Below are 25,344 nucleotides of genomic sequence, written 5' to 3'. Positions count from 1 at the left end.
TATCTTTAAAAACCTTTATATTCAAGTAGATAGTGTCAATGAGTAAAGTATTTAATAAGTGGTTCTTAAGGACTTCTGACAAATGAAGGCCTGAGATTGATACTAACTTGCTTTGGTTACTCAAACAGAGCTATTCAAAGAACTGAAAATGGGATGACATTAGTCCGTTTTTATGAGTTTTTTAACAGTATACTCAAAGATATTAGGTAACATTAGATACTAGAGCTAGTGCATGATGGGCAAAAGATGTGAACAGACACGTCACAAAAGAGGGAATCCAAACAGTCAATAAGCTAAGAAAAGATGCTCAACCTCATTAGTCATCAGACAAATGCAAATTTAAACCATAAGATACTACTAACCATATACCAAAATACCTAAGAGAAATTTTTTTAACTGACAATCAATTATTGGCAAGGATTTATAGTAACAAGAATTTATAGTAACAAGAATTTATAGTAACAAGAACAAAATTATAGTAACAAGAATTTTCAGATACTGCTGATGGGAGTTTAAACTGATAGAACCACTTTGAAAAACTGCTTATAGTATCTGTTAAAGTTTGGCCATAAAATGTGTATATCTTGTGTCCCAGTAACTTCGCTCCTAGATATAGATTAAACAGAAATCCACACATATAAAACTATGTTCAAAATATTCACAGCAGCATTATTTGTAAAGGCTAAAAGTTGGAAACAAGCCAAGTGCCCATCAAATGAATGGATAAATAAATCATGGTATATTCATACAATGAATTACTATGCATAAAATTTTACAAATTTACCACTAATGCAACAACATGGATGAACTTCAAAGATAATACTAAGTAGGGGTGCCTTGGTGGCTCAGTTAGTTAAGCATCTAACTCTTGACTTCAGCTCAGGTCATGAACTCGGGTCATGGGATCAAGCCCGTGTGGGGCTCCGCACTGGGCGTGGAGCCTGCTTAAGATTCTCTCTCCCTCACCCTCTGCACCTCCCCCCCCGGCACCCCCAACCCTGCACATGCTCACTCTCTCCCCTTCTCTAAAAAAAAATAAGTAAAGAAAAAGATAATACTAAGTTAAAAAAGTCAAACACAAAAGAATACATATAATATGACAACATTCCTAAAATTCAAAACAGGCAAACCTGTTTTGGTAACTGGTATACAGTAATTATCTTTAAAGGAGAGAAAAATGACCCCAAGGGGCATAACAGAGGCTACTAAGGAGCTGACAATATGCTACAGCTTGACCTGGTCAATGATCCCCAGGTGGGTTCACTGTAATATTCCTCAAGCTATGTATTTACGATTTATGCATGCTGTGTATTTCTATACTTCTATTTAAAATGTTTACATGTTTGTGAAAATATACATCCGATTATGTTACTGTCATGCTAAAAACCCTACAATAGGCATCCCATCACACTGGGAAGGAAATCCAAAACTCTTACAGACCCTCCATGACCTTGGTCCTGGATAGGAGTCTGATCTAATTCCCTACCTCCTCTCCCCCTGCTCCCCAGCTCCTGCCACACAAGTCTCAGACACAGCAAGCTCTTTCCATCTTAGGGGCTTTATCTTTGCAATTCCCTCTACCCGAGTGCTGATACTTATATGGCTTGCTTCCTTAATTCCTTCAGGATTCTGCCTACACATCATCTACTCAGAGAAGTTACTCTGTTCAGAAGGGCTTTTCCTGACCACCTCTTCTATCCCTCCATCACTCCATTCTGCTTTATTTTTCCTCCTAGCACTTATCACAATCTGAAATACATTTGCCTGCTGGCTTGTTTGATTGATTTTCTGTTCCACCCCCCACCACTAAGATGTTAGGGCCATAAGAGCAGGGACTTTGTTTTGTTCACACCGGAACAGTAGCACAAAGCAGGTATATACAAAAAACTGTACTGAATCAATAGAAAATGCGTATTCTTTTCCCATAAAGGAAACTTTATATATGTTATTACTCATTTCTGTGTTTGTTTCAGTCTGTCGCCCCTACTTGATTATAATCTCGGAGAACACAGACGTACATGCTCGGCGTTTTATAGCTAATATCTAGCACAGAAACCAGGTAAAAACCCGGTACTCAATCAGTATCTGTGGAAGCAAGAGATGTACACCAGTGCACCACTGAACGTCACTGTTTTCTAAGTTGGCTACACATCAGGGTTACTGCCTGAATTCAGCTCCTTTAATTTCAAGGCCCTAAAAAGCACCACTTCTCCCTCACCACTACGCATAGGCCCAGAATTACCCATTTAACAAAGTATTTTGACTCATGACCATTATTTATGGTAAGCTTAACATAAATTCCCATTCCCTCCTGGGCAGAGAAGAGATAACCCAGCAGGCCTGAGACTGCCGCCCTTAAGAGAGGCCTGCTTCAAGGTAGGTCCTGGCTTGTCATCTGAGTATTTGGATTCCAGGAGGGGGTTCCCAGCATTCTCTAACTGACAAAAGTGGCTCACTGTGCCTCACCTGTGCGTGCAAACAACATGGTTTCTGCTGAATACCTGTCCTCCTTCTGGGAGTCTGGAATTTTGGTCCACGCCAGGCAGAGGGTCACTGTCTTAAAAGCGTTTCCCTGGTAGACAACATTTCACACATACTGGCACATTTTGATGGGGGAAGAATTAAGTGCATCGTGTGTGACTCCACTGGGAGAGACTCCTGGAAGTCTGTGTGGTTTCTCTGAGCTTTGTCCCGTATGCCTTTGCCTTTGCTGGTTTTGCTTTGTGTCCTTGGCTGTTATGAACCATAGTTTGTACTGCAATATACGAAATCCTGTAAGTCCTCTGAGCACATCATCGAACCAGGGGGCTTTGGGGGGGGGGATCCCCAACATACCTTCCAATTCTGAAATGGATTATAATCAATCCCAACTACAGAAAGACAAAAGAAGAAAGAGAACAGTGATATCCACCTTCTAGTGTTCATGCCTACAGATAATCCCCTCCCCTTGAGTGTGGGCTGGACTTGGTGAATTCTAATGAATGGAATTCAGCAAATGTGATGGGATGTCACTTCCAAGATTAGATTACAAAAGACTGTGACCTCTGTCTTGCCCGCACTCTCTCTCTGGCTCTTCTCCCTCGCTCCTTCTTATGAAACAAGCTGCCATTTTGTGAGCTCCCCTCTGGAGAGGCCCATGTGACAAGAAACCAAGGACAGCCTCCAGCCAACAGCCAGCAAAGAACTGAGGCCCTCACGGCCCAACAGCCCGCGAGAAACTGAATCCCACCAGCAACCACGTGAATGAGCTGGAAGCAGATCCCTCCCCAGGCAAGCCGTGAGATGATGTCAGCTCTGGCTGACCCTGAGTGTGGCCTGGTAAGACACTGAGACACTCTGGGCCAGAGGACCCGGTTGAAGCCACGCCTGGAATTTTAACCAGCAGAAACTGAGATAATAAACGTTGTTATTCTAAGTCCCTGAATTTTGTAGGTAATCTGTTTCTCCACAGTAGATAACTAACACATTCTAGGACCTAAAACAACTAAACATCTAGACAACATACATGAAACAATGGTTTCCAGACATTGGACATCAGACAACAAAGGACAGTAATTGCAGGGAAAAAAAAAGGAAAAAAAATGAGCAATACTGTCCTAGCGCACCACACAGAAAGTATCAGGTCCGGGGCACACCTGGCGGCCTCCCTGAGTTCAGTGTAGCCACGGGGGCCAGAGGTCACAGGGAGGAGTACAAGAAAGAAAGTGGCACCAGGAGGGAGCTCCCAACACTCTCTGGGAGCTAGCTCCGGTCCTCTCCACCCAGTCTTCAGCTTAGGACTAATGAGTCTTGATGAGGAAACTAGCTGGGAGAAGAACTGGAGGGGCCACTCCCTGCAGCTCCCACTGGGAAAGGAAGAGGGCCAGCTCCCACCAGGCAGACCGGGGAAAACCCATAAGTCATGGGCACCAGGTAAAATACTCCCAAGTATACTGCCTCACCAGTGGGGCAACATTAGCTCCAGACTAAAGCTGCTCTGGTCCCATTAATAAGGCTTCAAAATAAGACTCGAACAAAAAAAAAAAAAGGAAAGAAAAGAAAGAATTATATGCCAAAGGAGCTACAGGCCAACATATACGGTTATACGGGAGAACAGAGCTGGGAGTAGTTCTGAGGGTGTTAGATCAAGGGTAGACTAGCAAGCTGGATTATGGTTAAGATGAGGCATCTTTCTTGACACAGGATTTAACACTGAGGCAAGGAATAAGACAGGAGAGGCTCGGATACACTACAGGGATGGCTCCAAGAAGCTGGGCAGATGTGATATCCCATATTAAATAAAATACAGATGCCAGAACCACTGACTCTGACAGAAGGGGTGGATCTCAAGGCCCAGGAACTGGGCATGCTAGACGGTTCTAATGGGTCAGACCAGAAAACCAACCAGCTGACCATGTTCCTCGGGAGGGCCCGAGGACCCTGCATTTACCAAAGCAATTGAGAACAGATTGATGTAAGTGGATCATCAGCTCCCCGGGGCAGCGTGGAGCTGTCTGTCCCATGCAGGCCGCACTGACAACAGTATCTTCTGTCTAGATCTGGGCTTCTTCAGAAGAATGAGGATGATAGGATCACAGAACAGCAGAGTCCAGGAAGCAGCAGTTAACTTTTGAGAGTCAAGGTAGAGAAATTCAGGAATGAGTATCAAAATTAGAATGGCATCCAGGGGGCCTAACCCAGAATCTGCAGAGACAGGTGATAGAACATGTTGTTCCTAGAGGCCATCCGTCACTGGCTCTCACCTGCCCCCGCAGAAGATAGGAGTAATGTCCAGAGAGACAAACTGCATTAAGGCAACGAAGGGGGACAGCTGAAGCTATTAGCTGCTGGAAGATGGGCGATGGGAACTTGCAAAGGGGATCTGGGTGAAGGGGCAAAAGGGGGTGTAGGACAGGGCAATAAAGGGAAGGATGCCTTCCCGCAAGAGGAGAAGAAAAGAGAGAGACCCTGCTCAGCTTTCTGTTTTCTTACTTTTTTCTGTCTCTCTCCTCACTTTCCTATCCCATCTTTTCTTCTCCCTGCTCCTATTATTCCCTGTTCAGGCACCATTTTCTCCAGTACTCCCTAAATCAGCCATCAATTAGAAGTATGTTTTTTTCTACATTATGAATGCAGCTTTCTAATTCCCATTTTAAAAGCCGAAACGTTGAATCTAGAGTTTGACAGTATTATGTATTGCATTTTGGGGGGAATTCTAAGGCACCATGTTGACAAAAGTAGGAAATTCTACAGCTCCTATATTTGTTTCTGTTTGGACACCCTTGGGAAAAGTAGGTACTGCACACTTCAATGCACCTACCGTTAAGTTTGTCTTAAACGACAGACTTTCCCATTCATCACCTAAACTGAAAGTCACTATGAACGGTACCTTACATAAGCAGCGCTCCCCCTCAATCATGAATAAACACGGCACAACACAGGCGTTAAAACGTCATTCCTCAAATATATAGCAGCATACCTTGTTTTTCTAAAAATCACTGTTTGTTAGAACTGGAAGAAAGCAGCCCTGGAATCATCTAATCAGTCTACAGATAAGAACACTAAAGTCCGGAGAATTAGCAGCATTGTTCAGAATCACACAACCACGCTGCGGCACAGCACACATGCAGGAACCTCTCCTCCTAGTCCAAAGCTCTTTCTTTCCACCGGACCATCTGACTTCCTCAAGCAAATGGTTTCCCCCAAAGGTGGGGAAAGGCAACATTCAAAAGCTAATATTTTTAGTGCTTTTTCTCCTTGTCATCAAGTCCAACTATCATCAAAAGGCCAAAACAGATGCGTCTGCCATTCCATTCACCCACATACCATTTAGTCTGTCCTTTACAAATCTGTCTTTTCCTTCGGGGAGTTCTATTTCGTCTTTCTTATCCACTTAAACCTGAGTTGACCCACCTCACCAGAGCGCCCAGGCAGAATATCTGAGCCAAACATGGGCATGACAAGAGTTTGCTTCTGGGCCCTCTAGTTACCAATCCAGAGGCAGCTGGCTCAATGTTAACCATCGATATGAAGTACATAATTAAACCAACTGTTTACCATTCCAGTTTAAGCACTTTTCGGCTTAGAAGCAATTACGCATATTGTTAAATGACATTAATGATGCTACTTTTTAAAACTTTATTTCAACATTAAGCTCTGCTCACATGGGCTCAGTTTTTAATTACATCGCTTATATAACACGGTCACCAACTCGAAGTATATTCCTATAGGTACGTGCATATTAGCAATGCTACAGTTTCAGTATCAGAACAAAGGAAGAGCTAAGTGACTCATCGACTAACCCACATTACAAAAGGCACCTAAAACTCACAGCCACCAGTAGTTACTGCGAAACCTAGTTCTCCCTCCTTCTGTTTTCGTACCTGTCTTACCCTGCTCTCCGCAGCCTTTTATCTCCCCTCAGTACCGTGTATCTACCATTCCAGACATTCCTATCCCTTTCCTCCCCTCTCCTTGCTCCTCTCAGTCCTTTCTCAGTCCACTTCTGTCCACCACTCCCGAAATTGGCCATCAACTGAAAATATATACATACCTAACTTGTCATTCACTCCACATTCTTTTTTTTTTTTTAAAGATTTTATTTATTTATTCAACAGAGATAGAGACAGCCAGCGAGAGAGGGAACACAAGCAGGGGGAGTGGGAGAGGAAGAAGCAGGCTTCCAGCAGAGGAGCCTGATGTGGGGCTTGATCCCATAACGCCGGGATCACGCCCTGAGCCGAAGGCAGACGCCCAACCGCTGTGCCACCCAGGCGCCCCACACTCCACATTCTTAATACAGCTTTAGAGCTCCCAGTTTTGAAAGCCGATGCACTGAACTCGAGGATGTCCTTCGGGACAGAGGCAGTCGCGAGTGGGCGCAAAGAGGGAGGGCTCTAGAGTCACCCTCCCTGGGCTGCACCCGGCTCTGCAGCTTCTCAGCTGTGTGTGGCCCTGGGCCGGTGACTTAACCCCCTGCTTCATCTGCTGCCTGTAAAGCAGGAGTGTGAAAATCCTATCATCTCGACAGGGTTGTTGTAAGATTTAAAGGGGGTTCACTATGTAAAGTGTCTGACATACGGTAAGTACCCACTAAACGTTAGCTATTTTTCTCTCTCACAAAACACTGAACTAAAGCTCCGTCTGACGTTTTTCGGCATGTTAGGGGCTCGCTGGTACGGAGCTAGGCATAGGGCATAGAGGTGGTTTTTCCCCTCCCGTGCCTTAGACCAATAATTCTCATAGCTACGGTTCTGAAGCTTTAGGTCAATGGTTCTCCAGTCTTACTGAGAGCAATGTCTCCGCGGTGAGCCTGGATTTCCCCTCACGAGGACTAAGAGGCCTCGTTCCTTCCATTCCCAGCCTGCCTGAGCTCACCTGCAAACTCTACCTGTGCACTGTGGCAAGGGCAGTGGCTCCTGACACATGTAAGTGTTTCTGCTAATTCCCTATTCACCTGGGCCGCCGCCAAGTTTCTCCCGCATTACTTCCCGCTGATAGCACTGACGCACGTCCAGTACGAGGCCATTGGTATGGAAGGGAGCAGCCAGCATAAAGAGGACAGAGATGACTCAGACACATGCCACAAAGCCGCACAGAGGGTTGTCCTGGAGGTCAAGCCAAGAAAAAAGTCAATTTACACTATTCTGCCTAGCAAAGCTAAACCTTGGGATCCTTAACCAGGAGTCCTCATTTTCAGGCTCCCCGATTAAAAAAAACAAAGGAGCAATTAACCACTTACAAGTTTTTATAAGTATAATTATTGAAATAATCTAGTAAGTGATAACACCATAATACTTTACATTTCCCTTAATTTTTAAAGGAAGATGCAATGTAGAGTAATATTTAAAGAAAAAGTTAAATTAAGCATCTCTAAAAAAAAAAACAACAACAAAACAAAACCACATCTAACTCTTTCCATCATTTAAGGCAGAGCTTTAATGTACAGGACAATCACCAAGAGGATCTTGTCAAAATGCAAATTCTGATTTTATAGATCTGGGGTGGGACCTGAAAATCTGCATTTCCTACACACTTGCTGGCCATACAGATACTACAGATACTACTGGTCTGTGGATCACACCTAATGAACAGCAAGAATTTAAGGTATCTTAAGTGTCAAAAGGCCTATTCCCGACTTCCTAGCTTATCAACTTAAAGCCTCCTTCAACTGGTGTTAGAAACAGCAGCTTGTTCGAACAGCTGGAAGGAACAAAGTGAGCCGTAGCCTACCAACTGCTTCTTAACAATCAAGGAGCGAAGAGAGGAGCTGGAGAAGAGGAAGGAGACTCAAGGGGGAAGCAATTAAAAAAAAAAAAAAAAAAAGGTTCTCTGTAGCCTCTCTTTCTGTCTTCCATTTGGTTTCCCCAAGGAAGAAATGAAAAATGTACACCTGGGTCATCAGTATGATTATCTCCTGGTTTCCAACTCAAAGAATCTAATCCAAGATTCCTCTGGCCTGGCTTTTCTTGTCTGAAATGAACTTACACAGAATGACTATTTCTAATAAATAATTAAAGTTTCCAATCATTTTTACAATCTTCTTTCAAAGAAAAAACTATATCTTCTTTAACAGTATGGTTATTTTTCCCTTTGTAACATTTTACAACGAATTTGAACAGAACACTTCAAGGGGACATGTGAGGAAAAGCCTCAAGAAAACGAAAAGGCGTGCCATGCGGAGGTCTGGGAGTAGTGCACTTCAGGAAGAGGGAACAGTGAGCAAAGGCCCTGGGATTGAAACAGCGAGGAGTCCAGTGTGGTTAGGGAAGACAGAGTAGGGAAATGTCCATGGACACGAGGTCCTGGAGATGATGGAGGAGGGGGAACACATCACACAGGGCCCTTGGCTTTTATGCTGACTGACTTGGGCAGTCTTTGGAGGGCTTTGAGTGGAGTAACACAGTCCAGTGTTTAGCAGGATCAGACTGGCTGCTGAACTAAAAACAGACTGTGGGCTCTCTACAAACGTACACAGAGAATGATAATGCCAGGGTCTTCCGTGCTTGGCGCTTCCCAGTATTCCTTCAGAGTTCCCTAGCTATGTGGCCATGCAATACGAATTGTCACCGGGTTTGAGGGAAAACCAAGAACTGAGTTACAGCATATGTCATACACGTGAAGCCTTAATGCCCAACTTCTTGTATGACTGAGCTAGAATATGTCATATACGTGAAGCCTTAATGCCCAACTTCTTGTATGACCGAGTTCCACTATTACCCACCATTCAGCCCCTAGCTCTAAATACTGATTAGAACATTTGAAATTTCATATACCAAGGTGGAAAAAAAGAGAGAAACATGGGGTCCGCTCTTCCTAATGGTGTTGCGGGAGTTGACAGTATTATAATCTATAAAATTTTTAAATTCATTCATCTCTCACAAAGTCTAAGAACACTCTACTCTCTAAGATTTTCTTAATATAGAAATGTATTTCATCAAAGTTACCCTTTAAAAGTATTATCACTCTAAAAAATAAACAGACAAATAAATAAATAAATAAATATCGCTCTGACCCAGTAATTTCACTTCTGAAACGGTACCCTATGCAAGTAATCCTAAACAAGAAAACAGTTTTAATCACAAAGGTATTCACCATATTTTATTTATAATCACAAAAAACTGGAAGCAATTTAAATGTTTGGCAACAGTTAAATGACTAAATATATTGATAGTGTAATACATAAAATATTAAATACATTATAATAATAATGTACTACACATAGATAATAAACATTAAAGATATTGTAATGATTATATTAGATATATATAGAGAGAGAGAGTGTGTGTGTCTCTAGCTAGAATATTATACAGCCATTAAAAATGACGTTACTATGTGTATACTATGATTACAACTTATAAAATACACATGCATGGAAGAAAACAGCATTATGTGGGCAGGAAAAAAACTGCAGTAAACATATCAAAATACTAACAAGAGTTGTATCTGCATAATTGAACTAGGTAAATCAATTTATATTTTCCAATTTTTACAAGTGACCGTGCATTTTGCTTATAATTTAAAAAATTAAATTAATGGGACCTCTTTACTCCCATCTCTTTATTGCCAATATGGATCTCATATGATATCACCCCTGTACATATGCATCAACCTAGAATATATTAGTAAGAATAATAGGGGCGCCTGGCTGGCACAGCGGTTAAGCATCTGCCTTCGGCTCAGGGCTTGATCCTGGAGTGATGGGATCGAGCCCCACATCAGGCTCTTCTGCTATGAGCCTGCTTCTTCCTCTCCCACTCCCCCTGCTTGTGTTCCCTCTCTCGCTGGCTGTCTCTATCTCTGTCGAATAAATAAATAAAATCTTAAAAAAAAAAAAAGAATAATAAACATTATTAACCACCATGATGCCAGGCACCGTGTTAAATGCAGGATCCGGGTCATCAGATTTAATGCTCACAGCAGTCCATGATGAAGGTACTCAAAAGATGTGAAAGAAGAGGTCAGTGAGTAATGCCGGGGCCATCAGAGAGCCAGGGACAGCACCGGGCCTTGAATCCAACTCTTGGGCATGAAAGTCTGTACTCTTCCCCCACAGCATCATACTGCCTCCCACAGCAGTGTAGAAGTACTCAATGAATAACAGACCCTCAATCAGAATTCCCAAGCAGTATGCCCAAGAAGTGCCAACTGAGAACCGTGCCAACTATGGTGCCCTCCTGTTCCTGTGATATCACTTACGTGGTCTGCTGCTCCTTCAGTCTGCCTCCCTTGCTCCTCACCCCTCCTTTTCCTTTACGCCTTATTTCTCTCCCATGCTTCCCTACTTATATCATAAACTTTCCAGCAGCACCTCTGTTGCTTAGCTTCAACAGTAAAACTCAAATAAAATCAACTGCTGCCCTAAAGTTTTCTAGACACCAGAAGTTACATACCTGGAAGCCTCGTGCCACATTTGGCCACAGATGTATTTTGCTTAGATCTCGGTATTTTGAAAAACTTGAATGAGTCACCAACACTTAAAAATTAGGATGAATTTACAAAAAAAATTTGAAGTTCCTCTTGAAAACTACATGATTTCACAACAGGAGGCCCAACAGGGCATCAATCTCCTGAAGCTGATTCTCCAGTTTGCCACAGCCTCCACCAGCCCGTTGTCTTATACCTGATTCTTTTCAACTCTCTTCACTCTTACGGAACCTGCCACCTCGCCCCCAAAGCACTGAGTTTGTGTCTTCCACCAAATATTTTAAGTGGTGGCATAAAGGCCCCAGGAGACGTGATCACATGCCATTTTTACTTTCTGCTAAATTCTGCAAACTCTTCTTCTGAGTGATGCCAGCAACTAAATCACCTATTGTTGAGTGTAAACCACAGGGAAAGCAGCAACAGCAATCCTGCAAAATCCCAAGCCAACGCAGGTCCAAAAGCACTTTCTATTGCTGGCTCACTGGATCACCACATCCTTAGATTGTGTTGCAACTCAAATATTCCTTTGGGATTAGCCAGAGCGAAGTCTTGACAAGGTCCTAGACCTCAAACTAGAAAGTTTTCTAACTAATAAGTTTAGTAATAACTGCAAACCAGTTACTAAGTACTTGATTTTTTTTTTTTAAGTTTCAGCTTTGGTAGGTTCCTGATACTATGAATTTTACATGCAAAGATAATTGCAGTATCTATCTTCTTTTATTCTCTAAGTAGCCATTCAAAATCCATATTTTTACGGTAATGTAAATCCATTAGGAGAGAAGAGGAATCAATCTTATGCTGGAAGAAATACAGACTAAATGACCTTCTCCATCTCTAATTTCTGATACGTTAGTCTACTGTGCACAACCTGAACTATGAAAATATCCTTTCACCATTCCAGAATAGAGAGAATAGGACATAAAGTAAAGGACTAGAGACCCAAAAGTCCCACTTGGAACTAAATAAATCCATGTCTCATACACTTCTGTTCATGCCGTGGCTATGGGAAAACTGAGAAATGGTGCTGTGTATCGGTGGGGGGAGGGCGGAGTGTTACATTTCATTTATCATTCACTACTTTCAATATTTTAGTTTTTCTTCTACATTTCAAACAATACTAACGAGCATTTTTAAATAAGAAAAATACCCACCAAGTGATTAATAACCCTACAAGGTAATTAATTCATAGTTTTTAGAGATTCATTGATAACTAGAACAAAGCTACCACTGGGTATCTATTTTGTGAGAGAAGCTTTTATGCTGAATATGTACAATGTTATTTATGACTTACAAAAGCAGTCTGCACCTGATAATAACAATGTTGATTGAAGGTTGAAGGGAGAAATACGAGTTTTTGCTTCTTAGGGAAGGAAATTCAAAAGCACATGACAACTACCATAAAAAATACACCCAGCGAAGTTTCTCTATTGTAAAACAACTATTTCCTAAAGGCTTGTCCAGGAACATAATAAGTTCAAAAAAGAACTTCCATTTAATCCCACAGTGAAAGAAATGGAGAACCGTATTTCATTAAAAATAAAAAGCTGGCTAAAAAGCAACTCCTTCCAAAATCTTGCCTACCTTTCTATAAATACAATATGAAACGTCTCTAAAAATATAGAATATTTACTTTGCTTTACAATTTTATTGCTTGAATTTTTCTTAATTTTATTTTTTAAGTAATTCATTCTAACTTCCCCTCCCCCCACCACTTCGAGCTCTACAAACCAAGTCTCCTCTGTGCACCTGAAGAGTTAATTTAATTCTTTTAGAGAAATTCAGATGATCAGAGTCAACATACGCCATGTTAAAGAAGTATTTCAACAACAAGTAACAGTCTAAAAGATTACTTTTTTCACTGTTGGAGGAAGACACTGATTTTATATCCAGCATTTTCACTGATTTCTTTTTTTTTCAGTTTATACATTATAGCAGTTTTTAACTGAAAAGCAAAAATACATATATATTTATTTATATATATATATTTATCAAACAAACCTGACCGCTCCACGCACAGTACAGATTGCACAATAAGCCCCAATTGTGGTTGATCATACAGTCGAAAATCCTGAACTGGGCCATGGCTGCTACGGCACAGTCTGCATGTATGTCTTCTCTGACTCAGCTCCCGTCAGCACCGGAGCTCTGTGACCAGAGCTCTGCAGTGCTGGGAGCCGCAAATGCAATCTTCCCCTCCCTTTCCTGTCTAAGCAGCAATAACTCACTGGCAGGACTACATCACCTTCCTAAACACTGGTACATTTAAATTATGAGATCAGGAAGGGAAGCCTTTGCACAAAAGCCTTCTTCCCTATTTATTACCATCTGATTTTTAAGAAGATGCTGGCTCTCTCCTTTCTGGAAAGCAGAGGCTAGCACGTATAGAGTCAATGAAGACACAACTTGGGAAGGTGGTACAATAAATCAGGGTTGGCTGCATTCCACAACAAACCAGCTCCCGACGCAACGCTGGGGCAGCATCCGTGTCCCTCAGACTGTGTTCAATCCGAAGGGGATCCCTGACTCCTTTCTTCATCTCTCAGTACATCTCACAGGCTAACAACTCCATAAGGTCTCTCATCCTGGGTACCTTTTACCGCTAGCTTGGGTCTCCTTCCTACCTCTCTAACCATTCCTTCAAGAGAGCCTAGACAGCAGTAAGACAGACTTCACCTCCTCAACTGCTACCTAGATGTATGACCAGGAGCTGACCTTAACTTTTGAGCTGCAGCTCATTCATTTGTCAAATGGAGGTAACACCTGTCCTCATGGGGCTTTTAGTTGAAATAAAGTAACATCTGTAACATGTTTGAAACAGTGTCTAACGGGAACGCTTGGGTGGCTCAATCAGTTAAGCATTTGCCTTCAGCTCAGGTCATGATCTCGGGGTCCTGGGATCAAGCCCTGCATGGGGCTCCCCGCTCAGTGGGGAGTCTGTTTGGCCTTCTGCCCCTCCCCCCCCAAATAAATAAATAAAATCTTCAAAAAAAAAAAAAACAGTGCCTAACAAACACCTGATAAGTGACGATTATTAATATTCTTAAGACGGGCTTCCCTTCCTGTCCACATCAGAATTCTACCTCTCATTTTTTATGCTGTCCCTAGATGAAGTCATCCTCCAGACCCATGATTTTATAATTATGAATTATTTCCAAACCTTTCTTTGGCCCCACCCTTTCTCCCAAGCTCCAAATCTGCATGTCTGGACTCTTGTTAAGCGCATTCACCTCAATACCTTGTACCACATGTCCCGGCTGAACTCACCTTCCTCCTCACAACCCGCACCAGCTCGGGAGCCGCTCCTCTGCAGGATGGCAGCACAATTCAGCCCCTTAGTCACCAAAACAGAAACCAGTCATCCTAGACTCCCTCTTCCTTACCGCTCATATCTGTCACCAAATCCTGTCTTTTCAAAAAAAACGTAGAGAGAACCTATCCCTTTGCTGTCACTGCCTAAATTCAGACCCCCCCCTCAATTCTTTCCTGGACTACCCCAAGGGCCTCTAGCTGGTCTCCGAAACCCCTGTCTCACTCCTTTCTGGAATCTCACCTCCAGAGGACTACCAAAAGAATCCCTGAAACTACAAACTAATCCTATGACTACCCCGCCTAAATCCCTTCCTTGCCCCTTTCTGCCTACGGCAGTGTTTCCCAAAAAATGTTCCTACTTGTTCTATAGGATCCAGAACATGACTCAGTTAAGTGAAAAAAGTTTTTCGATGCAAAATAAGTTTGCAAAAAGCCAGGTTAAACAAAAAACAAAGCTGCAAGACTGATCAGAGTCTAAGCATGAAGATGAGATTCAAAGGCCCCTGGAATGCTTGTTTTTAACTAGTTCTTGAAATCTTTAGCTCATTTTCCTTTCTCTATCTTTCCCTTAATTGGTGATGTTCCCTAAAGTTCTGACCTTGGCCCTCTCCTCTCATCTCTCTCAAGGAGCTCACCTATTTCCCAAACTATAATTATAGTAGACATTGGCTTAGTTGACCTCTGCCTAAATGACTTTCCAGACAAACCAAAATTCTCAATTCCTGTTGCATGAACACAGGCTGAGCCCATGGCAAGCTCAACTCTTTATGTCTGGGAAGACAGTCTCTAGCCACTTATCTCTGCTCCCACCAAATGACACCCACACTTGGCGCAACCAGCTTATTTCTGCAAACTTCTTTATGTCGGTTTTATTTGTGTTACTGTTATCATGTACTTAGATGATATACAAACTGATGAAATATGAGTAAAAATGAGAGTTGGTATTTCTGTGAAAATCTGAATGCTTTGAAAAGATTCAATAAAGGCTGCTGCTCACTTCTATAGTTTTTCCTCCCTTGGTCTTATACATCTTCTCCGGTACTAGTAATTCTCCTTAGCTGTAGCCACTAGGCATAATCAGAGACCAAGGTTGCTCCCTCTGCCAGAAGATTCTTCTTTTTACCTAGCTAACTCCTACCTGACTTAGCTCAACACAATCTTCCCAGAAGACTTTCCCTGATCCCTACACGAGGTGAGGTCTGTCTGCTCTGTTTTCATAGCTCCCTGCTTTTCTCCTAAAAGAATATTCATTGCACTCCATTAAAATTATGTGTTCAATTCTTTGACCTCCTCATTATTCATGTATATTCATGAAGGCAGAGATCAGACCATGTCTGTATTTTTTCACTGGTATATCCTTAGGTCTGGCACTTACAAGGTACTTAATAAATATTTTTTGAATGAGTTAATAAATGTGGAAGGACAATTCTAAGCATAATAGGAATCTCTGAAACTAGAAACATCAAATGTGAATCATTTTAAGATAAGTTAATTTTATCCTGGGAACCAAAGGGTCATTATTATCAATTGTGAGCAAAAACACAAATTGCTTCCTTCCTCAATGATCCTATGAGGCTGTCGGAGCAGAGAGGATTCTAGCAAAATCCCCAAATACCTACACTGACACCATCTATTCTATCCCCACTTTGAGATTCTGAAAAATTCTGGGAGAGGGGAAGGAAAGGTTTCAGGCATCGAATGTTCAAAAGTTCTCAGGTGAGTGACAGACCACTGCACAGAAGTGCATAGCAAAAATAAATAAATAAGACTCAGAGACTAAAGGCCCAACTATAATCAAGCTTTCATAAATCATTCCTACAATCAAGCTTTTACAAATCTGTCGTAAACACAATGTATAATTGAATAATAATACTGTAGCAATACTAATTTCCTGGTTTTGATAATGGTCCTATGGTTACTTAAGATTAAAGAAATTTGCGTGAAGAATATAAGGCAACTCTGTGCTATACTGCAACTTTTCTGTGAATCTAAAGTTATTTCAAAATTAAAAAGTTCATATAAAAAGGACCATAAACAACTGCAACCCAGTAGCAAGGAACATCCCTAACATCCAGATGTGGTCTCGAAATAATCATTCGCCACTAAAAGAAAGCAGGACTTCTTAGAGAAATGGCTGATTCTGGGTGCTGGGCAGGAAATGTACATAAAAGATGAGCTAGAAAACCACACTTGACAGTAAGGACAAAAGAAAATCAGGCTCATGTCTAAAGGACTCAGCTGAAAACCTGAAGTGGCTACCACTGGTCAAAAATGGGATACCTGGAGCTGCTCTAAGAATCAAAACCTTTGACATACGTTTGCATCTACCAGCTAATACTACTAGATAGAAGGAAGATAAATACATAAATACACATATACACACACAGGCCACCTCTGAAAGGAGGTAGAACTCCTTTCCCAACATACAGTTTATACTCCTAAAAAATTAGTTAATATCCATCTATAATCCCATATTGACACTTCTGAAACTCAAAACATCCCTGAGAGTCAAAACATTTTTTTGTAACTCATTGATGGCAAAACCTGCCATGCCCTGAGCTGACACAAAGCTCTGTCTAAGCTTTTATTTATTCCCCAGAGGACAAATATTCATACATTTTCAGCAGAAATTACTGTGAGCTGGGTGATGCCCCAGAACCTGCATTATCTTACATTTCTAAAATCGGAAAAGCCCAAGAATTTTGGATAATAGATTATAGATCTGCACAAACAGCACTGGAAATAAGGGTAACGAGACAGCAGGAATCCAAAAGAAAAAGAGAATGGCAGAAGAAAACCACAGAAAGCAAGACCATCGACCCTGAACTGGGAACATCTTTTTCACCTCGGGTCTCCAAGGTCAGAGACAGCTTTACAAGCAGGTAAAATCTGAGCCAAATTTTGAAGTAAGTGTGGGATTTACATAAATGACAAGACACGAGAAAGTAATTTCAGGCAAAATGGACATGAACAGACATGAAAACACTTCAGACTTCAAATATATTCAAGGGACAATGGATCTGCCATTTGCTTTGAGTCAATGTTCCATGTTGGACAGTAAGACATTATGTGGAAGAACAGTCATTCAGCTTTAAGTGAACCTTTTCTTCAGAAAAGCATTTCTTTTTTATATATGATATATGGTGGCCGTCAGGATTAAATGAGGTAAATAAAAATTTTAAGGTACTTAATAAGGGTTCGATGTTCTCTCTTAAAACCCTAAAAAGTGATCTAAAATCTACTTGTCTCACTGTATGTTTCCAGGAAACAGACATTACAGCCTAGCATTTACCAAAAGTATATTAAGATTAAATAAAAGGCTAGTAAATGTCAATACTATAAACACCTGAAGTGCAACAGGAATAAAGAATATTAAAAGACTGTGACACTCAAAATTGGAGACAAATAAATATTGCATGCTAGAAATTAATGGGCTACTAATTAATTTTTTCTCTGATTTATATATTTTTAGGCAAAAACAAGTATAAACTGTACAGCTCTTTAACAACCATACCACCCTTTGCAAAGACTTAATTACTCTTTTATTCCCAGCTATTAGGAATCTATTCTGATGGTCTGTATTTTTGCTCTAAAACCAAAAAATCCTATTAGCCTCTTTTCTGACTAAAGGTTTGAGACCATCTGGCAAACAAAGTCTTCTAGAAAAATACACAGTTAATCTAACAGAAACAAATTCACTTCTTCCTGACCTTGCCTGTTAATATTATCTGGAGAAAAGCAAAACCACCACCATAAAAAATATGCAATGGGAAAAATGACAGTCTCTTCAACAAATGGTGGCAAATCTGGACAGCTACGTGCAAAAGAATGAAACTGGACCACTTTCTTACACTATACACAAAAATAAACTCAAAATGAATTAAAGACCTAAAATGTGAGACCTGAAACCATAAAAATCCTAGAAGGGAGCACAGGTAGTAACTTCTCTGACACTAGCCATAGCAAAGTTTTTCTAGATATGTCTCAAGAGAAATAAAGGCAAAACTACGGGTGCCTGGGTGGCTCAGTCAGTTAAGTATCTGAATCTTGGTTTCAGCTCAGGTCGTAATCTTGTGATCATGGAATCAAGTCCTGCGGCAGGGTCCACACTCAGTGCAGAGTCTGATCTGGATTCTCTCTCCCTCCCCCTCTGCCCTTCCCCGACTTGTGCGTGCACCAGCACACTCTCTCTCTCTCTCTCTCTCTCTCAAATAAATAAATAAATAAATAAAACCTTTAAAAAAAAGCAAAAATTAACCACCACAGTGAAGGAAACAAGCAACAAAATTAAAAGGCAACCTACTGAATGGAAGAAGATATTTGCAAATCACATATACAATTAAGGGCTAGTATCCAAAATCTAAAAGGAACTTATATAACTCAACATCCAAAAACCAGATAATCCAATTAAAAATGGGCAGAAGACATGAACAGACATTTCTCCAAAGAAGACATACAGAGAGCCAACAGACACATGAAAAATGCTCACCATCACTCAGCATCAGGGAAATGTAAATCAAAAGTACAATGAGCTATCATCTCACACCTAGCAGAATGGCTAAAATCAACAACACAAGAAATAACAAGTGTTGGTGAGGATGTGGAGAAGAAAGAACCCTTGTGCACTGTTGGTGGGAATGCAAACTGGTGCAGCCACTGTGCAGAACAGCATGGAAGCTCCTCAAAAGGTTAAAAACAGGGGCATCTGGCTGGCTCAGTCCTTGGGGCATCCAACTCTTGCTCTCAGGGTCATGAGTTCGAGCCCCACATTAGGTGTGCAGCCAAATGAATGAATGAATGAATGAATAAGGTTAAAAACAGAACTGCCTACAATCCAGTAATTGCACTACTGGGTATTTACCTAAAAAATACAAAGACGTTAATTCAAAGGGATACATGCACCCTGATGTTTACAGCAGCATTATTTACATTAGCCAAACTATGGAAGCAGCCTAAGTGTCCATCAATAGATGAATAGATAAAGAAGATGTGTATATATACAATGGAATATTATTAGCCATAAAAAATGAAATCTTGCCACTTCCAACATCATGGATAGAGGTAGAGAGTATAATGCTAAGCAAAATTAGAGAAAGACAAATACCCTCTGATTTCACTCACACACGGAATTTAAGAAACAAAACAAATGAGCAAAGGAAAAAGAGAGAGACAAACCAAGAAACAGATTCTTAACTATAGAGAACAAACATATGGTTACCAGAGGGGAGCTGGGTGGGGGATGGGTGAAACAGATGATGGGGATTGAAGAGTACACTTTTCGTGATGAGCACTGAGTTATGTTTTAAAAAATAAGAACAACAAAACAACAGTAAGAACAAAGTTGGAAGACTCACTCCCCACTTTCAAAACTTCCTACAAAACTACAATAATCAAAACAGTGTGCTACTGGCACACTGTGGTATAGAATAGATCTATGGACGAATAGAAGAGATTAGAAAGCCCAGAAATAAATTCTCACATATATGGTCAATTGATTTTCAATTCAGTGCCAGGACCATTCAGTGGGGAAAGGACAGTTTTTTAAAAAAATGGTGCTGAGAAAACTGGATATCCGCAAGCATGAAATCATACCTTTACCGTATACTTTATAGAAAAGTTTACCCAAAATGGATCAAAGATCTAAATTTAAGAGCTGAAACTATAAAACTTTTAGAAGATTACACTGTGGAAAATCTTCATGACCTTGGGTTTGGCAGCCGTTTCTTATTTATGATGTCAAAAGCATAGGCAACAGGGGCGCCTGGGTGGCGCAGTCGTTAAGCGTCTGCCTTCGGCTCAGGGCGTGATCCCAGCGTTCTGGGATCAAGTCCCACGTCAGGCTCTTCCGCTGGGAGCCTGCTTCTTCCTCTCCCACTGCCCCTGCTTGTGTTCCCTCTCTGGCTGGCTGTCTCTCTGTGTTAATAAATAAAATCTTTAAAAAAAAAAAAAAAGCATAGGCAACAAAAGAGAAAGATAAATTGGGCTTCATAAAAATTTAAAATTTTATGCATCAAAGGACACTATCAAGAAAGTGAAAAGAAAACACACAAAATGGGAGAAAATATTTGTAAATTATGTATCTGATAAAGAATTAATATCCAGAATATATAAAGAACTCCTACAAGTTAACAACAAAAAACATGCCCAATTTAAAGACAGGCAAAGGCCTCGAATAGATGTTTTGTAAACGAGACAAACGGCCAACGAGCACATGAAAAGATGTTCATCATTAGTCATTACGGAAATGCAAACCAAAACCACAATGAGATAACACTTCATACATACACCAGCTGGCTATAATTTTAAAAAAGTAATTTTGAAAATGGAAAATAACAGGTACTGGTGAGGATGTAGAGAAACTGCAATGCTCATACACTGCTGGTAGGAATATAAAACAGTAAGCCCCTGCGGAAAAGTTTGGCAGTTTCCCAAAATGTTAAACATAGAATTACCATACGACCCAGCAATTCCATGTCCGAGCATATAATCAAAAGAATTAAAAACAGGGACTCAAACAGAAACTTAAATACAATATTCAGAGCAGCATTATTCGCTATAGTCAAGGTAAAAACAACCAAGTGTACATCAACAGATGAATGGATAAGAAAATATAGTACGTACACACAAAAAAATAGCACTCAGTCATAAAAAGGAATGGAGAGGCGCTTGGGTGGCACAGCGGTTAAGCATCTGCCTTCGGCTCAGGGCATGATCCCAGCATTATGGGATCGAGCCCCACATCAGGCTCCTCTATGAGCCTGCTTCTTCCTCTCCCATTCCCCCTGCTTGTGTTCCCTCTCTCGCTGGCTGTCTCTATCTCTGTCAAATAAATAAATAAAATCTTTAAAAAAAAAAAAAGGAATGGAGTTTTGAAACATTCTATAACAGGTGAACCTTGAAAACTTCATGCTAAGTGAAACAGGCCAGGCACAACAGGGCAATTGTATGATTCCACTTATATGAGATATCTATAATAGGCAAATGCATATTAAAAGTAGAATAGAGACTACTAAGGGTTAGGGGAATGGTAAATTGAGTACAATGTTTCTGTTTGGGATGATGACAATGTTCTGGAAATAGACAGTAATAATCATTACCCAACACTGTGAATGTACTTAATACACTTAATTGTACATGTAAAAATGGTTAAAATGGTAAATTTCATGTTATGTGTATTTTACCACAATAAAAAAAGTTAATCAAGAACTTGTCACAGCTAAGGGAAATGTTACAATATAGGCTTTTAACTACATAAGAATCTAGTACTACAGTAATTACGTATAATACTTTCATAAGCAAACAAATCAACTACTGGTTTTTGTTGGTTTTTTTTTTTTTTTTTACAAACTGTATTCAGAGAAGTTCACTTACTTAGGTAGGCTTCCAAAAGAAATCAAAGGCTTAGATAAAATTAAACTGCCTAATAGTTATATGCCAGTCTCATTAAACCCAAGACATATCAACATTTTGTAACTTAAAATCTATAGTACAATTTTTCAATTATTTTTCATATTCAATTATTTATAGGTTTTCAATGTTACATACAATTAAAGGGAAAAAATTTAAAAATTTTCTCTATCCAAAAACAAAACTCAAGAATTTTGCCAAACTACTTAGGAGGATAAAAGTAGTCCAATGATACGATGTAACATGATATGATATCGGAGAATTTGAGAGTGAGGGAAGACAAAACTAATATTCCAGTAGTGGGCGAGGTATTTAATGTCTCAGCCACTATTTTTAGTTTTGTCTGTTAACTTCTCATTATATTTTGGGTTTTTTCCCTTGTTTTGCATTTAAAAAAAAATATGGATCGCTTCACAAATGTATGTGTCATCTTTGCGCAGGGGCCATGCTAACCTTCTGTGTATTGTTCCGATTTTAGTATATGTGCTACTCAAGTGAGCAGTGTTTCGTATTTTTAATTGTATTTTTCATATATTTTAATTGAGGCATAAATATTTACACACAATGTGTAACTCTTAAAAAGCATAGCTCATGATATGTTATCAATGCATGTATCTAAGTAATTCACCCCAACCTCAAGAGACAGAACATTTCCTTACCCCCAGGAAGTTTCCTGTGTGTCCTAGTTATTCTGGAAGTCTCCTCCCTTACTCCCAGGGGCAATATTCATCCATCTTCCTATTCATTATATTGATACTGATATTCATCCATATTGCTCCATGTTGTATACATAGTCTTTCACTTTTTATTGCCAAAAAGTATTCCACAGTAGGAATATATGAAAATCTACCGATTTTCCTATTAATACACATTGAGTTATTTGTGGTTTGGAGCCATCACAAATAAAGCTGTTATGAACATTCCTGAACAAGTCTTTTGTGTGAACATGTGTTTTATTTCCCTGGGGAGTAATTATGTAGGAATGAAAATGCTAGATCATAAAGTAGGTATATGGTGAACTTTATAATAAACTGCCAAAAGGTTTTTTAAAATACTATACCATTTTACACTCCCATCAGCAGTATCAGAGGTCCAGTTGTTCTACATCCTCACCAAAATCTGGTGTGCTCAAACTGGGTTTTTTTAAATAAATTTGAGTGAAGTTTAATTTCTATACAAGAAAGTGTACCCCTTTAAAATGTACAGTTCAATGAATTCTGGCCACTACACATCCATAGAACCACGGCCACCACACAATCAAGAACACTTTCACCTCCCCAACTCCCTTCATGCTTCCTTACAATCAAAGCCCTCCCAGCTCCAGGCAACCACTGATCTGCTCTCTCTCACTATAGATTGGTTTACTCAGCTCTGAAATTTTTATGTAAGTAGAATCATGTACTCTCCCAACTCTGACTTCTTTTTTCTTAGCATTTTGAGATTCATTCATGGGGCTGAGTATATCAACAGTTTGTTCTTTTTAAATTGCTGAGTAGTTTTCCATTACATGGATATACCATCATTTGTCTGTTGATGGATTTGGGGCTGTTTCAAATTTTGGAATACTATGAATAAAGCTGTTATGGACATTCACGTACAAGTCTTTTTGTGGACACTGTTTCCCCTGAGTAAGTACCTAGGAGTGGTTCAACTCCCTTGAGTAAGTACTTAGGAGTGGGCCGTGCTTCACTTCTGAAAACTGCCAAAATATTGTCCTGAGCACCTATGTCATTTTACAACCCTCTCAGCAATATCGAAGTTCAGTTGCCCACATACCCAGTAACTCTTCCTATTTTTATCCTTCTTAATTTTAGCTATTCTAGTGAGAGTACAGTGGTAGCTCATTGTAGTTTTAATTTGCATTCGTCTCCTGTTGGCTGATGCTATTGGACATCTTTTCATGTGCTGATACACTATTCATCTATCTTCTTTTATGGAGTTCAACTTTTGCCCATTTTAAAAACTGGGTTGTCTAGAAGCAGGTCGTTTGTTTTTTTTCTTAAAGATTTTATTCTATTTATTTGACAGAGAGAGAGACAGCCAGCGAGAGAGGGAACACAAGCAGGGGGAGTGGGAGAGAAAGCAGCAGGCTCCCAGCGGAGCAGGGAGCCCGATGCGGGGCTCGATGCGGGGCTGGATCCCAGGACCCTGGGATCAGGCCCTGAGCCGAAGGCAGACACTTAACGACTGAGCCACCCAGGCGCCCCTAGAAGCAGGTCCTTAATCAGATATATGTTTTACAAATATTTTCTCCCCATCTGTGGCTTTACTTTTCATTTTCTTAATGATGTTTTACAAAAAGCACAAGTTTTTAATTTTAATGAAATCCAATTTTTGTTTTGTTTTCTTTTCTGGTTAGTGCTTTTTGTGTCCCATCTCAGAACTCTTTGTTTACTCCCAAAGTCATACATATTTTGTTCTTGACTAGAAGTTTTACTGTCTTAGCTTTTACATGTATGTCAGTGATCTAATTGGGGTTAACTCTTCTGTGATGTAAGGTAAAGATAAAGGTTCATTTTTAGCCATATGGATATCTACTTGTTCAGTACCACTCAAATCACCCCACTAAATTCAAATGATCATGCTTACATGGGTCTCCCAACTCTCCACTGCCTTCCATTGTTATATATATCTATCATTAAACCAACTCTATACTATCTTGATATTTGTAGCTTTGAGTATTATAAAATAATATAAATAATATAAAACTAATCTTTATCAAAACTGTTTTGGTTACTCTGTGTCCTTTGCATTTCCAAATAAATTTTAGAATTAGCTTGTCTATTTCTAATAAAAAATTTTTGCTAAGCCCTACTGGAATTTTAATTGGAATTGAGTTGGATTTATAGAGCAATTTGTGGCTAAGTCACATCTTAATGAGTCTTCCAATCCATAAACATAGTATATCTCTCCATTTATTAAGATTGTCTTCAAGATATTAAAATAATAAGGCTATTATTTTATTTCATTTCGCAGTTGTTTAATATACAGAAATACACTGATGTTTGTACAGTAGCATTGTTTCCTTGTATCGTATGACCTTGAAAAATCTAGTGTTTTTGTTAGATCTCTTACAATGTTGTATATGCACAATCACACTGTTTGCAAATAAAGAGTTTTACTTCTTCCTTCCCTATTTCCTTCCTTTCATTTCTTTTTCATGATTTATTACATTAAGCAGAGACTCCATAATATTGTTGAATAGAAGTACTGAGAGTAGATATTCTTACCCTGTTTCTGACCTTAGCAGTATTCAGTATTTCTCCAAGTATGTTACCTGTAGGTTTCTTCAAAGAACTCCCTTATCAAATTGGGTAAATTTCTTTATATTCCCAGCTTTTCTGAGAGGTTTTATGATGAATGAGTGTTAAATTTTGTAAAATGCTTTTTCTGCTTCTACTGAGTGGATGATCAGATGAATTTTCTCCTTTATTGTATTTTGTTAAACTGTTAAATATGTTAATTATTAATATGTTAAAATGACAGTCTTTCATTTTTGGGATGACTCCAACTTAATCATGACATTATTATCCTTTTCATATATGGACAGAGTTAACTTGCTAACATTTTGTTAAGAATTTTTGTATCTACAACCATTGGGGTTATTGGTCTGAATTCCTTTCCTTATAATGTTCTTGTCTAGTTAACTACCAGGCTTATACTGGCCTCATAAAAAGGAGATGGGAAGGGTTCCCTCCACCTCGTTTTTTGAGTTTGTATAGA

The 25,344-nt window shown here is 39.9% G+C and overlaps 1 protein-coding gene and 1 non-coding gene across 2 annotated transcripts in view; both read right to left on the bottom strand.

Annotated features, from left to right (window-relative positions):
- ARHGAP21 (Rho GTPase activating protein 21) overlaps positions 1-25,344 on the bottom strand; it is a 141,793-nt gene that overhangs the window by 99,667 nt on the left and 16,782 nt on the right.
- LOC121106352 lies at positions 22,017-22,123 on the bottom strand. Its single transcript, XR_005838982.1, has one exon. It is a non-coding gene; the product is annotated as a U6 spliceosomal RNA (small nuclear RNA).

Source organism: Ursus maritimus, unplaced genomic scaffold (genome assembly GCF_017311325.1).
Source record: "Ursus maritimus isolate PB19 unplaced genomic scaffold, ASM1731132v1 scaffold_31, whole genome shotgun sequence".
NCBI classification, from domain to species: Eukaryota; Metazoa; Chordata; class Mammalia; order Carnivora; family Ursidae; genus Ursus; species Ursus maritimus.
This window is presented reverse-complemented; position numbering and strand designations above follow the sequence as displayed.